Consider the following 15858-nt stretch of genomic DNA (forward strand, 5'->3'; position numbering starts at 1 on the left):
TACAACAAACAACTATGTTACAACCACGTGGTCTTACCGTTTATCAACCACACCAGGAAAAAAAATACTGCTGGACAATTCTCCAGGAAGTAGATTTTTTAAATTTTAATATTTGTATTTTTTAATCCGACTGAAACATTTTTGGTGCCTTTGGTAAGCCCAACGAAACCATTTTACATCAAAAGTTTGTTCATATAATTTTCCATACAAATTTGGCAGCTGTCCAGTGTCCATACAAAAATTAAATATGAAAATAAAAAAACTGTTTCCTTTGAAGGATATTTTTTATAGATTTGGTGTCTTCTACAAAGCTGTAGCTATGAATAAAGACTACACTGAAAAAAATGATACGTGTTTTTATTTCACATATTATCACTTTAACATGATTTGAAAAAAAAAAACTATTTTTTTATTATCTGATGTGTTTTAGGGGCCAACTTTCCAGAAATGTCCAGAACGGCCAAAAAATTATGGACCGAGTTACGATTTTTTGAATCAATACTGATTTTTTTCAAAAAGTCGAAATATTGGTCACAAATAATTCACAACTTCATTTTTCGATGAAAAATAAACTTATTTTTTTCAAATGTCGATTTCTCAGCAACTGATGGTCCGATTTACAATGTTAGAATATGAATTATTCGTGAATCGATTTCGATCTATTCGAAAACAATACACGGCGTGTTTTCTAGAACAACCTTATCAGGAAAAAATAGTCATCGCCACTTTCAAATGTGTCTTATATGAAATTTTCTCAGCTTTCCAATGCTTCTTAAAGCGAAATGTTTCATCGGGAAATTTCTTTGATATCTCTATTTTAAGTTTTTTGGTTTCAAATTCCTTTATTATTTATTGGAAACTTTATACTAACAGTTCAGAAAACTTATCAAATGATGTGTTTCATGAGTCATTTACTAATCAAAATGTTTACACATTTTGATGAGTAAGACAAGAAACAACTTTGTAGAAGGTTGCAAACCGCTAAACATTTTGAAAATTATGTTTTGTCTAAGTTTTTGAATACATGGGATTTGTTCAGAAATTCAGAAACAGTGTAAAAATGTTTTTTTTATAAGAATTATTTTATAATTACAATTTTTTGTGTACAAATATCACGTGTCTACTCTGATTTAGCTTGTTCAACCGAAACTTTGGCAGGTTTGTGATTGTTAATGGTAATATTGAATTTCAATGAATAAATTTGATATTTTCTTAAGCAAACATTAACCTGGAACAAAAATACAAATATGATTTGAAATCGAAAATGTACTACATATTACTGTAGCAAGCTTCAAAAGTCATATTGAGTATAAAATAAAGATAATTTTTTTTGAATGTTTTCTGTAGAAAATGCACTTAAAAGTAGCAAGTTCCAATTCAGAATTCTGAAAACACCGTCACAAACATTTATTTTTGTTTGAACAAAAATTAAATAGTATTTTAACAAAGAAAACCTAACAGAAACTTTCTTTCCAAACTATTTGAACAAAAATCAAGACATATATATTTTTTAAGATGAGAATGAAGATGAGAGTCTTATCAACTTCTAAAATATTGCTAATTCCTTGATCATTTAATACAAAAAAAAACTGAAACAATCATTTCATACAAATGAAAAGTATTTCTCCTAAAGCTAGCAACAGTAATTTGCATTATAATTTCGAGTATAAAACATGTTTTGTATCCATGCAACTAGTTAGTGTTTGATTAAGGAAATTTGATAATTATTCATAAAAATCTTGTAATACCCTATCAATCTCAAACCTGTAGAAATTTCGGTTGTATCAGCTAATTCCAAGCTGAATCAGAGCAGACCGGTGTTATTTGTACACAACAATTATGTAATAATCTATTTGTTCTTGTAAAAATAATGTTTCAATACAATTTACATATTATTTTATTAGTTGAATAAATCCCACATATTCAAAAACTCGGTTGAAACTTAATTTTCAAAATGTTTAGCGGTTTGCAACCTTCTACAAAGACAGGAAACACTGTCTTATTTTGCACATTTTGGTCAGTAAAATACACATAAAACACATCTTTTGACAAGTTTCCTGGACTGTTATATAAAAGTTTCCAATAAAAGATCAAGGATTTTAAAAGAAAAAACTTAAAATAGAGATATCTCCGAAATTTCCCGATGAAACATTTCGCTCTTAGAAGCATTGGAAAGCTGAGAAAATTTCCTATAAGACACTTTTGAAAGAAGTGATGACTATTTGTTCTCCTTAAGGTTGCCCAGAAAACACGCCGTGTAATATTTCTATTTTTTTAATCAATACTAACACTTTAAAAGGGATTAATATTAAATATTACGCCGCGAAAAGGTCGGAAACGAATGTTTCATATTTTATTATTGTAAATCGGATCATTAGTTGCTGAGATATCGACATTTGAAAATGGTGGGTTGTTTGGGTGAGACTTGGAAAACATAAATTTTCCTGTTTTTTTAATCTTTGCATGGCAAAATCTCATCAACTAAGCGTCGTATTAACAAAGTTCAAAAAAGCAAAATAAAGAGAACTTTATCTGCTTTTCAAAATATTTTTTCAAAGTGGACAAGTATGGGCACTCATTTATAAAAAAAATGGATAACTGTGACTATTTTTTAAAAAGTTACCTAGAAATGACTATAACTTGAAAACAGTGCACTTCAGCAAAATTTCACTACAGTTCTTTTTGATTGCAAATTCGAATTTACATCGAAAAATAAGGTAGAAAAATTTTTGCGGCCAGTATTTCGATTTAAAAAAACAGTATTGATTAAAAAAATCATGACTCGGTCAAAGATTTTTTGCACATTCTGGAAATTTCCCTAAAACATAGTTCTAGCGACAATTTCTGGGATTTTTTTGTACTATGGAAACATTGTTCCTGACATCCTAATCTATCATTCTAGGGGTGAGCACCAAAGTTTTGACCACCTTTTATTTCTTTGGGACGCCCTATTGCAAAGCTGAGCTGTAGGTTAACCGAGATTGGTCGTCGACTTACAAGTTCTTTAACAAAAATGTCGCTCTCCTTAAACAATTTGGCGCCCTCAACAGGGCCCAAGAGAAACTTAGCATTTTGCAAATTTGCTTTGCCGAATTGCGCCGCGAAACGCTGCCGCGTATGTTATGAATTTGCTAGCAGTTCTCTTCAACGTGTTCTGTTTTGATGATTCATTCCTTTTTGAAATTTTTTGAAATTAAATATGTCTTTATTGAACTTTCTTATAATAATTACATTTCATTTACATTCTAAGTGGTATGGCTACATGCTCTTCATCTTTGCTATATTTTTCGTTTTCTTATTAACTGTTTACATTCATTTATTTACTTCAAATTGTTTTACATTTTTGCATTGGGTAAAAAAGAAAAAAAAATCACTTTAACAACTAATCCTAACTTAAAACTAAAAAAGCAAATTCATTGAAATATTCAAAATCACTAGAACGAGTATACTACGAACTGTGTATTCTCTGCAACATTTTGCCGCTAATTCTACGGCAATGGCTGCAGATTTGGAACCACTCGAACAGATCCCGCTCCAGGTGACGCCAAAGCAGGAAAATTCACGTCCGTGAAAGTTGGTGGTGTTTTGCGACGATTTGGTTGGTGCCTCGTCGTCGCTTGCTGCCGAATTTTCACAAACTCAGCTCGTTTTGGGCAGCTTCGATTCTTGGTCGAATGGTCGCCGCTGCAATTCAAGCATTTCGCTTCGATGTTCTCGTTGATTGTTTCGCAAGCTTGAGTTTTGTGCTCACCTCCGCAGGTTGCACATCGACTCTTGATGAAACAGTTCCTTCCACCATGTCCAAACTGCAAGCAATTCGAACATTGTGTCACGTCACGGTGCACTGGACGATAACGTTCCCAAGTCACGATGATGTTGAAAATTGCCCGAACTGCTTTCAGCTCAGACGGCGTTGTCGATCCTCTCTCGAGATGAACCAGGTACAGTTGATCACGATACTTGATGTCCTTGTTGTGTCTCGTCATCTTGAAGACTTCGATCACGTTCAACTTTAAGGTTTTGAGCTCTTCTTTCAGCACACTCACATCCATGTCATACAGGCCACGGAGGACCTGTTTCATGGGGCGTTTACCTGGATCGTCATGGCTGTAGTATTCAATCTTTGTGTTGTTCAGGAAATCCCGAACGTAGTTGTAATCCTTTCTGGTAGGTAGCAGAATTTTGAGTCCATCAGCACACAAGCGAATGGAAGCTCATAAAGCACCAGATTTGATAAACCCGGTCAGCCACTTTCGCACCGAATCCAATGACGATGTTTTCACAAAAATGGGTGGCAACTTTTCCCGTCGTTCAAATTCTTCCTTCTCGCTCACGTCCACAGGGAGGGTAGCGAACTGGTTTCCAGACAATTTTTGAGCGTCCTTGCTCAAACTGCCTGGCTTTGCAGGTAGCGCTTCGGCATTCTATAGCTTCTTCAAATCTGCCGATCCTGCTGGTGAGGACCGCCTCTTTTTCTTGCCCTGAGGCATTTTTTGCACTTTTTAGCATGTTTTTGGTTTGTGAGGAAAGCACGTCTGACTCGCTTCTCTGCTGATCGCAGTCTATGATGATTCATTCCCTTTTCTGGGTCGCTGTTCGTTTTATGCATCGCTAGCAAACAATGATCGATGATATGATATATGTATCAAGGTCTGAACATTTTTTGTTCGCTGCGATGATTGAAATTGTTGCGGCTGGAGAGGACATTAAATACCGAAGCATTAATAAACTTCTTGACCAAATCCAAGCTAACTTCAGTCGGGGTGAAATTGATTCAAAGTGAAGGCTGGGGGTTCAAAAAAATTTCAAATTATTTTGAAAAATGTTGGTAAACTATCTAAGAACAATCCTTCACATAAAGTTTTTAGTTATCATTTAAATTGTTTTAGTTATTTACATACAATGAGGGGTATCGTTTTTTACCCATAGTAAGCCCTAGTTTAACTTATATTATTTTTCAATGTAATTGTTTATAGAATCATTACTAAAAAATAATTAAGAAATCTTTTTTTCATTGCGGTCGAAACGAAAATTTTATGATCTTTTCAATATTTTGTTTTTAAAATTTTGGAATCAACATTGAAGCTGACGTGTTTTGTTTCTATAAAACATTTAATTTTTTTTATTTACTCAATTTAAGATTCATCGATCAAAATGTCAATAATTATTGTAGAATGTAGTAAGATTATAGGCCGGGACCCGCGATGTAGGAGTAAGCGTGATTGCCTCTCACCCAGTCGGCCTGGGTTCGGTCCCAGAAGGTCCCGGTGGCATTTTTCGAGACGAGATTTGTCTGATTACGCCTTCCGTCGGACGGGGAAGTAAATGTTGGCCCCGGTCTAACCTAGACGTTAGTGTGGAGTCTCGGCGTACGGAGGCAGCTCGATAGCTGCCGGTCATCCTCCCAACCGCCCTCTGACCCGGTGTCCGTTGCCGATCCTCCGCCGGTTGCTCCGGATCGTCTCCCAGCGCCTCTCGAACCACTCGCGTCACTCTCCCCGACCAGACTGACCTTCTCGCTCCTCTCCATTCTCGCGCCTACCGTCGTTCCTCTCACACTGTCACACTTGTTGTGCCAAAGGGCGGAACACTCGGAAAGCGTTAGACCCTACAATCCCCCCTTGGTTTTATTTTGAAATATGTGCTTGTTGTTCATACTTTAGCAATTGAAGTTGGTCTCTCCTAGATAAATTAGAACTAGAGCCTTTTTACTCTATAAACAACTGATTTTTCAAAGCCTCTACATAAAATAACTTGCTCACCTCCTACTAAGCTACTTATCAGTACATTTCAGTTCTAAACGCCTTTCAAGAGAGTTAAAGTGCCGATATGCCAACATTAGGGCAGGATGGAATTACATGTTGTTCCCCTATACAATCTTATATAAATTGATCAAATCCTTTAACACATAAATCTCTAAAGAATAACATAACTACTCCTCTGATCGATTATCCTTAGTCTCAAAATGATTTACAATATTGAACATAACTCGCATTGCGGTAATTTGAGACAAACTCAAAGATATCATTTTACCGATTACACTTAGCAGAACTATATTCAACAACAATATTTAGCTTCGATAACCCTTCTCCCGTTTTGTTTTTTTATTTTTATTTCGACATGAAACTAAGTCTAACTTCTTTTAGTTTTTTTTTTCAAGAAATCTATCCTGTTACCTTATTCCAATATCAATTAATATGCTCACCCGAATCTTAAATTCATCTTCTCAACTTGTTGTCTTAATTAATACTAATCCATAAACGATATCTTCAATACACACATTTTAGCTGTAAAAGCTTTTTTATGATTTCTAGAGTATTTTTAAACCAATAAATTAGCTATAAGCGACTTACTTGCTATTTACATTCAGCTACACAACAATAAAGAGAATAAGCTAGTATAATAAGAATTCCTTTATATTGTTACAAACAAAGACACAATCTAATTGATAGCAGTTTAGATATTAATTAACAATAAAGTCAAAAAGACCTTATGTATTCCTTTTGATCTAATGTAGTGTACATAAGTGAAGTTTCAAATATATTAAAATAATTAAAACTGATCTCAAAATAAGATTGCTATAAACAGAACATTTGCATGAGTTAGTTTCACAAGCCCTTAATAATTTAGTCTATAAATTAAACGTAACTTCCTGAAGCAATATATATGAATCCAACTCAAATGTATAACGTCTATTAATTCACTAATTTTTTGACCTAACTATACGATTTATTCTGTGGACAATCTTTAAGAAAGTAATCTAACAAAAATAAAATAAGGTAAAACTATTGCAAACTACAAGAATTTCTTACTTCCAAACTACCGCGATATAATGATACAGAATTATGTGTAATTCAAATCCACAACGTATAGCAGCTTCGCCCCTTAAATTTTGTAAATGGTTACTACCAAACTAAATAATACTTTCGCATTAAATGCGACGGTACAAATCAAATTACACTTTTATACAAATCCTTTATGATTACCTCTTCTGAAAATATGGCTACCATAAACTTCTCAAAATCGTAGATGATGTCATTCACTCTTGGAGCAATAATTGTCATTATTATTGATAGTATTAAATTCAGGGTCCAGTTGTATTCTGAAACAAAATTTTAATGTTTTTCCTGATACAACATATCCGCCAAATGGTCGACTTGGATTGGTACCTTTCAGAGCCTCAAAATTCATTAATTGTTAACAAAAGGACGGATCTGCTGGATACCCAACTAGCATTTTGATGTGTACCAATAATTAATAATCAAGAAAATATAGCATTGCCTAACACCAGTTTTAACTTAACATGTAAGTTGTTTAACCCGTATAGGCCTGGGTGAAATTGGAATCACTAAAATGGCCATAACTCAGCGAAAACTCAACCAATTTGCATACTTCTTTATTAGTTGGACTCGTTAGAATGTCTATTTTCCGAAAATGACCCGCAGAACCCGGAAATGTTCCGGTGGCCGGAGATATTCCGGTGGGTCACTGGGTCAAACAGGGTCAAAAATGGCCATTTTTGGGTCCCGCACTATTTTGTTGATAGAAATCTTGAAAAAAAAACACATTTTTTTCATGTTACGATCTTTGTTCTACCAACAGACAATACTGACCAATGATTTTGCACCTCCGGGGATGTTCCGGATTGAACGGGCAGGTTCCCTACCCCGGGGGAACCGGTCAAGGGACGGTCAGAAATAAAACTATTTCTATCATGGCAATATGGGTGTCAAAGTTCATCATTTTCAAAATCAAGCTCATCTTTGATCCCCAAAACCACTTTTGGACCGATCTGGCCACTTTGGGACCGGTTCCCGGTACTCCAGTGAAATCCGGAATAAGGCAAATTACGGGAATATTTCTGAACAATTTTTGACTGGGCAATATGGGAGTCAAAGTTCATCATTTTCAAAACAAAGCTCATCAATGATCCCCAGAACCACTTTTGGATCGATCTGGCCACTTTGGGACCGGTTCCCGGTACTCCGGTGGAACCCGGAATATGGCAAATTAGGGGATTATTTCTGTATAATTTTTGACTGGGCAATATGGGTGTCAAAGTTCATCATTTTCAAAACAAAGCTCATCCATGATCACCAAAACCACTTTTGGACCGATCTGGCCACTTCGTGACCGGTTCCCGGTACTCCGGTGGAACTCGGAATATGGCAAATTACGGGATTATTTCTGTATAATTTTTGGCATGGCAATATGGATGTCAAAGTTCATTATTTTCAAAATCAAGCTCATCTATGATCCCCAAAACCACTTTTGGATCGATCTGGCCACTTTGGGACCGGTTCCCGGTACTCCAGTGAAATCCGGAATATGGCAAATTACGGGATTATTTCTGAACAATTTTTGACTGGGCAATATGGGTGTCAAAGTTCATCATTTTCAAAATTTAGCTCGTCCATGATCCCCAGAACCACTTTTGGATCGATCTGGCCACTTTGGGACCGGTTCCCGGTACTCCGGTGGAACCCGGATTATGGAAAATTACGGGATTATTCCTGAATAATTTTTGACAGGGCAATATGGATGTCAATGTTCATCATTTTCATAATTTAGCTCATTTATGATCCCCAAAACCACTTTTGGACCGATCTGGCCACTTTGGGACCGGTTCCCGGTACTCCGGTGGAACCCGAAATATGGCAAATTACGGGATTATTCCTGAATAATTTTTGACAGGGCAATATGGAAGCCAAAGTTCATCATTTTCAAAACAAAGCTCATTTATGATCCCCAAAACCACTTTTAGACCGATCTGGCCACTTTGGGACCGGTTCCCGGTACCCAGTGAAATCCGGAATATGGCAAATTACGGGATTATTTCTGAATAATTTTTGACAGGGCAATATGGATGTCAAAGTTCATCATTTTCAAAATCAAGCTCATTTATGATCCCCAAAACCATTTTTGGACCGATCTGGCCACTTTGGGACCGGTTCCCGGTACTCCAGTGAAATCCGGAATATGGCAAATTACGGGATTATTCCTGAATAATTTTTGACAGGGCAATATGGATGTCAAAGTTCATCATTTTCAAAATCAAGCTCATTTATGATCCCCAAAACCACTTTTGAAACGATCTGGCCACTTTGGGACCGGTTCCCGGTACTCCGGTGGAACTCGGAATATGGCAAATTACGGGATTATTCCTGAATAATTTTTGACAGGGCAATATGGATGTCAATGTTCATCATTTTCAAAATCAAGCTCATTTATGATCCCCAAAACCACTTTTGGACCGATCTGGCCACTTTGGGACCGGTTCCCGGTACTCCGGTGGAACTCGGAATATGGCAAATTACGGGATTATTCCTGAATAATTTTTGTCAGGGCAATATGGATGTCAATGTTCATCATTTTCATAATTTAGCTCATCTATGATCCCCAAAACCACTTTTGGACCGATCTGGCCACTTTGGGTCCGGTTCCCGGTACTCCAGTGGAACTCGGAATATGGCAAATTACGGGATTATTTCTGAATAATTTTTGACAGGGCAATATGGATGTCAAAGTTCATCATTTTCAAAACAAAGCTCATTTATGATCCCCAAAACCACTTTTTGACCGATCTGGCCACATTGGGACCGGTTCCCGGTACTCCGGTGGATCTCGGAATATGGCAAATTACGGGATTATTTCTGAATAATTTTGACAGGGCAATATGGATGTCAAAGTACATCATTTTCGAAATCAAGCTCATCTATGATCCCCAAAACCACTTTTGGACCGATCTGGCCACTTTGGGACCGGTTCCCGGTACTCCGGTGGAACCCGGAACAAGGCAAATTATGGGATTATTTCTGAACAATTTTTGACTGGGCAATATGGAAGTCAAAGTTCATCATTTTCAAAACAAAGCTCATCCATGATCACCAAAACCACTTTTAGACCGATCTGGCCACTTTGGGACCGGTTCCCGGTACTCCATCCAGTGAAATCCGGAATATGGCAAATTACGGGATGATTTCTGAATATTTTTTGTCTGGGCAATATGGATGTCAAAGTTCATCATTTTCAAAATCAAGCTCATCCATGATCCCCAAAACCACTTTTGGACCGATCTGGCCACTTTGGGACCGGTTCCCGGTACTCCGGTGGAACCGGAATAAGGCAAATTACGGGATTTTTCTGTATAATTTATGGCATGGCAATATGGATGTCAAAGTTCATCATTATTCAGAAATAATCCCTAATTTGCCATATTCCGGTTCCACCGGAAACCGGCCTCAAAGTGGCCAGATCGGTCCAAAAGTGGTTTTGGGGATCATAGATGAGCTAAATTATGAAAATAATGAACATTGACATCCATATTGCCCTGTCAAAATTATTCAGGAATAATCCCGTAATTTTCCATATTCCGAGTTCCACCGGAGTACCGGGAACCGGTCCCAAAGTGGCCAGATCGGTCCAAAAGTGGTTTTGGGGATCATAAATGAGCTTGATTTTGAAAATGATGAACTTTGACATCCATATTGCCCTGTCAAAAATTATTCAGAAATAATCCCGTAATTTGCCATATTCCGAGATCCACCGGAGTACCGGGAACCGGTCCCAATGTGGCCAGATCGATCCAAAAGTGGTTTTGGAAATTATGTATGAGCTTGGTTTTGAAAATTATCAACTTTGACATCCATATTGCCCTGTCAAAATTTATTCAGGAATAATCCCGTAATTTGCCATATTCCGAGTTCCACCGGAGTACCGGGAACCGGTCCCAAAGTGGCCAGATCGGTCAAAAAGTGGTTTTGGGGATCATAAATGAGCTTGATTTTGAAAATGATGAACATTGACATCCATATTGCCCTGTCAAAAATTATTCAGGAATAATCCCGTAATTTGCCATATTCCGAGTTCCACCGGAGTACCGGGAACCGGTCCCAAAGTGGCCAGATCGGTCCAAAAGTGGTTTTGGGGATCATAAATGAGCTTGATTTTGAAAATGATGAACATTGACATCCATATTGCCCTGTCAAAAATTATTCAGGAATAATCCCGTAATTTGCCATATTCCGAGTTCCACCGGAGTACCGGGAACCGGTCCCAAAGTGGCCAGATCGGTCCAAAAGTGGTTTTGGGGATCATAAATGAGCTTGATTTTGAAAATGATGAACATTGACATCCATATATCCCTGTCAAAAATTATTCAGGAATAATCCCGTAATTTGCCATATTCCGAGTTCCACCGGAGTACCGGGAACCGGTCCCAAAGTGGCCAGATCGATCCAAAAGTGGTTCTGGGGATCATGGATGAGCTAAATTTTGAAAATGATGAACTTTGACACCCATATTGCCCAGTCAAAATTGTTCAGAAATAATCCCGTAATTTGCCATATTCCGGATTTCACTGGAGTACCGGGAACCGGTCCCAAAGTGGCCAGATCGGTCCAAAAGTGGTTTTGGGGATCATAGATGAGCCTGATTTTGAAAATGATGAACTTTGACATCCATATTGCCATGCCAAAATGATACAGAAATAATCCCGTAATTTGCCATATTCCGAGTTCCACCGGAGTACCGGGAACCGGTCCCGAAGTGGCCAGATCGGTCCAAAAGTGGTTTTGGTGATCATGGATGAGCTTTGTTTTGAAAATGATGAACTTTGACACCCATATTGCCCAGTCAAAATTATACAGAAATAATCCCGTAATTTGCCATATTCAGGGTTCCACCGGAGTACCGGGAACCGGTCCCAAAGTGGCCAGATCGATCCAAAAGTGGTTCTGGGGATCATGGATGAGCTTTGTTTTGAAAATGATGAACTTTGACTCCCATATTGCCCAGTCAAAATTGTTCAGAAATATTCCCGTAATTTGCCTTATTCCGGATTTCACTGGAGTACCGGGAACCGGTCCCAAAGTGGCCAGATCGGTCCAAAAGTGGTTTTGGGGATCAAAGATGAGCTTGATTTTGAAAATGATGAACTTTGACACCCATATTGCCATGATAGAAATAGTTTTATTTCTGACCGTCCCTTGACCGGTTCCCCCGGGGTAGGGAACCTGCCCGCTCAATCCGGAACATCCCCGGTGGTGCAAAATCATTGGTCAGTATTGTCTGTTGGCAGAACAAAGATCGTAACATGAAAAAATGTGTTTTTTCCAAGATTTCTATCAACAAAATAGTGCGGGACCCAAAAATGGCCATTTTTGACCCTGTTTGACCCAGTGACCCACCGGAATATCTCCGGCCACCGGAACATTTCCGGGTTCTGCGGGTCATTTTCGGAAAATAGACATTCTAACGAGTCCAACTAATAAAGAAGTATGTAAATTGGTTGAGTTTTCGCTGAGTTATGGCCATTTTAGTGATTCCAATTTCACCCAGGCCTATACGGGTTAAATAAATAGCAAATTATCATGAAACATAAAAGATGCATGAATAGCAGTAACTATTGACACTCTCTTCTTTTAAAACCACTATCATGCTTGCCAGTAGTAAGAATGATTACTGGATACTATTGATCCTCAGTTCAACTCAATTCGAATGAATTCAATATACATATAAAACAGCCTTCTCGTTGCAACGACATATTTCAAATTCCATTAATTTCACTGAATCCTACAACCTCTGCCTTGTGATACATCAAATAAATCATGTTTGTATAGTATGTCAATAGACAACGACTAAAACAATCCATGATCCACCCTATCAAGGTATAGTCCAATCGAATATTTTACCTTCGAGAAGTTGGGTATTTGGCCAAGGCGTGTACAAAGTACACTCACACAACTGCTGGTATTTTATCCAGTGTGACTCAACATCGTCTAATATCAAGCAAATAATCCAAGATAAACCAACGAACGCACTCAACCCTCTTAAGTAACAGATTCGTTTGACTAACTTGCCTTTCCAAATATCCCACCTCGCTCCAAACTTATTTGACATATCATTCCATGTGTTACTCTACTCAACAATAAACATTCAATAACCAATTCGCTAACTACGACCACTATCCATTTATTAACATAGGCTCAAAAGAGATGCACTCACACACACTAAAATCAATCAAAACTATACGTCTGAGCCACACGATCACACGATGTGGTTTTTTTTAAAGCTGTGTCACAGTTGCGGTTTCTGTTCAATAACGGCACTCGTTGTACTCAGTACAGGAAGAACTCGTCGCGCATCTTCGGAGTGACTGTGGTTGTATCCAGAGGCAGATTAAGTGGAGTGTGTGAAAGATCTCTGAGTACCGTGGCAAAAGATCTCCCAACCGATTCGTCTGTGTAACCACTCAGTTGCACATGCAGTTTGCTCGTGCGGCACTCACACGCTACATGATGATAACCAATGGTATTTAAAGGTATGTGTTCGTGCTTCAATTTCTCGACCCGCAATTTTGGACCTGACAGGGACTAGCTTTCTAGTATAAATCAACTATTTGATCGACTGTTTGAAATTTTCAATTGATGGTTTTTTCCCCACTTTGGGGTTTTTCCAAGGGGGTGTGCGGTTAATTATATATATTTTTTTTGCTGTAGTTATTTTTTTGATATCGTTTGATTTTTTTACTCGTCTTTTGATAATCTGCAAATAGCATTCAGGATGGATTGTGACGATGATGAAAGCATGGCTTGTGGGCTATGTAACAGCATTGAGCCCGATCAAAATAAATTACTCATTTGTTTGTACTGTTTTGCTGCTACTCACCTCGAATGCAAAGGTATTAGAGGTGTGGCAGCCAGCCGTGTTAGAAAAAACCCTTACTTCTGCTCAACCAAATGTTCTGAAATTTACAAACGAATCATTGATATGCAGCACAATGAAAAAACGTTTTTCTCGTCAATCAGTAAACAACTCAATGCAGCCGTTTCAAGTGTTGTAAATGATCAAATGCGTGAAGTTAAAAGTGAAGTTAAATCAATTACAAGTGCTGTGGAGGCTTCCCAAAATTTTCTGTCAGAAAAATTTGATAAAATCACATCGGATTTTTCTGATCTGAAAATTGATAACGATAAACTTAAACATGAACTTAATGATGTCAAACACACCCAGAATTCGCTTTCTGCAGTTGTTAGTAAACTTGAAATGAATTTTGACAAAGTCAACAGACAATCGGTCTCGAACAATGTCGTTATTCTTGGGATGCCTTCGTTACCCAACGAAAATGTCTTTGATCTTACTTTAAAAACTTTCAAGCTAATTGGCGCTAATATTCCTTCTGATTCAATAGTTTCTGTTTGTCGTTTTTCACACGAAATAATAAAGGTAATAAAAGCAATAACCCTCCAATTCCAATTAGAATTATTTTCAAAGATACAGCCATGAGAGAGTTTGTGTTGGACAAAAAATGGAATTTGGGCAATTGCTTTCAACATCAATTGATAAATCTTTACTGGTAAATGGAAATGGTTCAAGAATTGCAATTCGCGAAGAACTTACAGCTTTTTCTCAAAATTTATTAAATGAAATGCGTCAATCTCAAACCACACTCAAGATAAAATATGTCTGGCCGGGCCGCAATGGAACAATTCTAGTTAAAAAAGATGACAATTCAAATGTAGACAAAATTTCAAATCGAGATGACCTTAATAAGATCATTAATTTGTACAAAACAGCCGACGCTGATCAAAATTCAATTTCTCCTTCACCTGAATCTCCTAGACGAAAGAAAAAGACAAAAAAGACATGATTTCAATTATGTTGTTTCTATCTCAGGACAATAATATTATGTTGCGATGGCTGAGAATTTAGAAAATTTATTTCATGATAACATAAGTGCATTTAATAATTGTTACGTTAAAAATAAAAATCATTAAAAATTTTACAATGGAATGTTAGAGGAATCAATAACCTCTTTAAATTTGATGAAATTATTCAAACTGTTGATATGATTGAAACTGAAATAGATGTTATTGTAATCGGCGAAACATTGTTGAAACGAGAAAATTGTAAACTTTATGAAATACCTAACTATAAATCAGAATTTTCCTGCAGAGAGGAGTCCAGCGGTGGACTTGCATTATATGTAAACAAAAATTTAAAAAGCAAAATTAAAAAGAACTTCCACGAGAATGGTTTTCACCACGTACACGTTGAAATTGATTTGAAAGGACATTTTTATGATGTTCATGGACTATATCGCCCCCCAAATTACGATTTTAATACTTTTAGTAACTATTTGGAGCATGTTTTGAGCTCGTCTAAGCCTGGAAATTCTTGTTTGATCGTTGGTGATATCAATGTACCAATAAATCACGTCAATTTGAATACAGTTACAAAATATAAAATGTTACTTGAGTCATACGGTTTTATAACTACAAACACCTATGCAACTAGACCAATTAGTGCAAATATTCTTGATCATGTAATCTGTAAATTAAATGACGCCAATCACATCCGGAATGATACCATTGACCTAACTAACTTGAGTGACCATATACCGGTTATCACATCCTTCAGAACTAAGATTAAAAAAGAGTCCATGGTACTAACAAAAAAAATTGTGAAATATTGTCAACTTAATCAGGAATTTAGTTCATTTGTACGAAGCATTGGTGAAGTCAACGATGTAGAAACAACTTTACAAGCTATAATTTCAACTTATAACACTTTACTTAATCGTTATTCAAAAATAGTTACCAAGAATGTAAACATAAAAGGAAATTCCTGTCCATGGATGACTTTCGATCTCTGGACACTTATGAAAATTAAAGAAAATTATTTGGTTCGAGTTAAAAGATTTCCCACAAACCAACATCTTCGAGAAATGCTATCATATATCTCTAAAAAGGTAGAAACCACTAAACACAAAACCAAGAAACTTTATTATGAAAATTTGCTTACTAATACACCCCATTCAAAACTTTGGAACAATATTAATTTGATATTTGGCCTTAA

The 15858-nt window shown here is 36.9% G+C and overlaps 1 protein-coding gene across 10 annotated transcripts in view; it reads left to right on the top strand.

The window, feature by feature from the left end:
• LOC6040147 (ras-specific guanine nucleotide-releasing factor 2) overlaps positions 1-15858 on the top strand; it is a 373188-nt gene that overhangs the window by 173141 nt on the left and 184189 nt on the right. The gene's annotated exons all lie outside the window — the stretch shown is intronic.

This window comes from Culex quinquefasciatus, chromosome 3 (assembly GCF_015732765.1).
Source record: "Culex quinquefasciatus strain JHB chromosome 3, VPISU_Cqui_1.0_pri_paternal, whole genome shotgun sequence".
Lineage (NCBI taxonomy): Eukaryota > Metazoa > Arthropoda > Insecta > Diptera > Culicidae > Culex > Culex quinquefasciatus.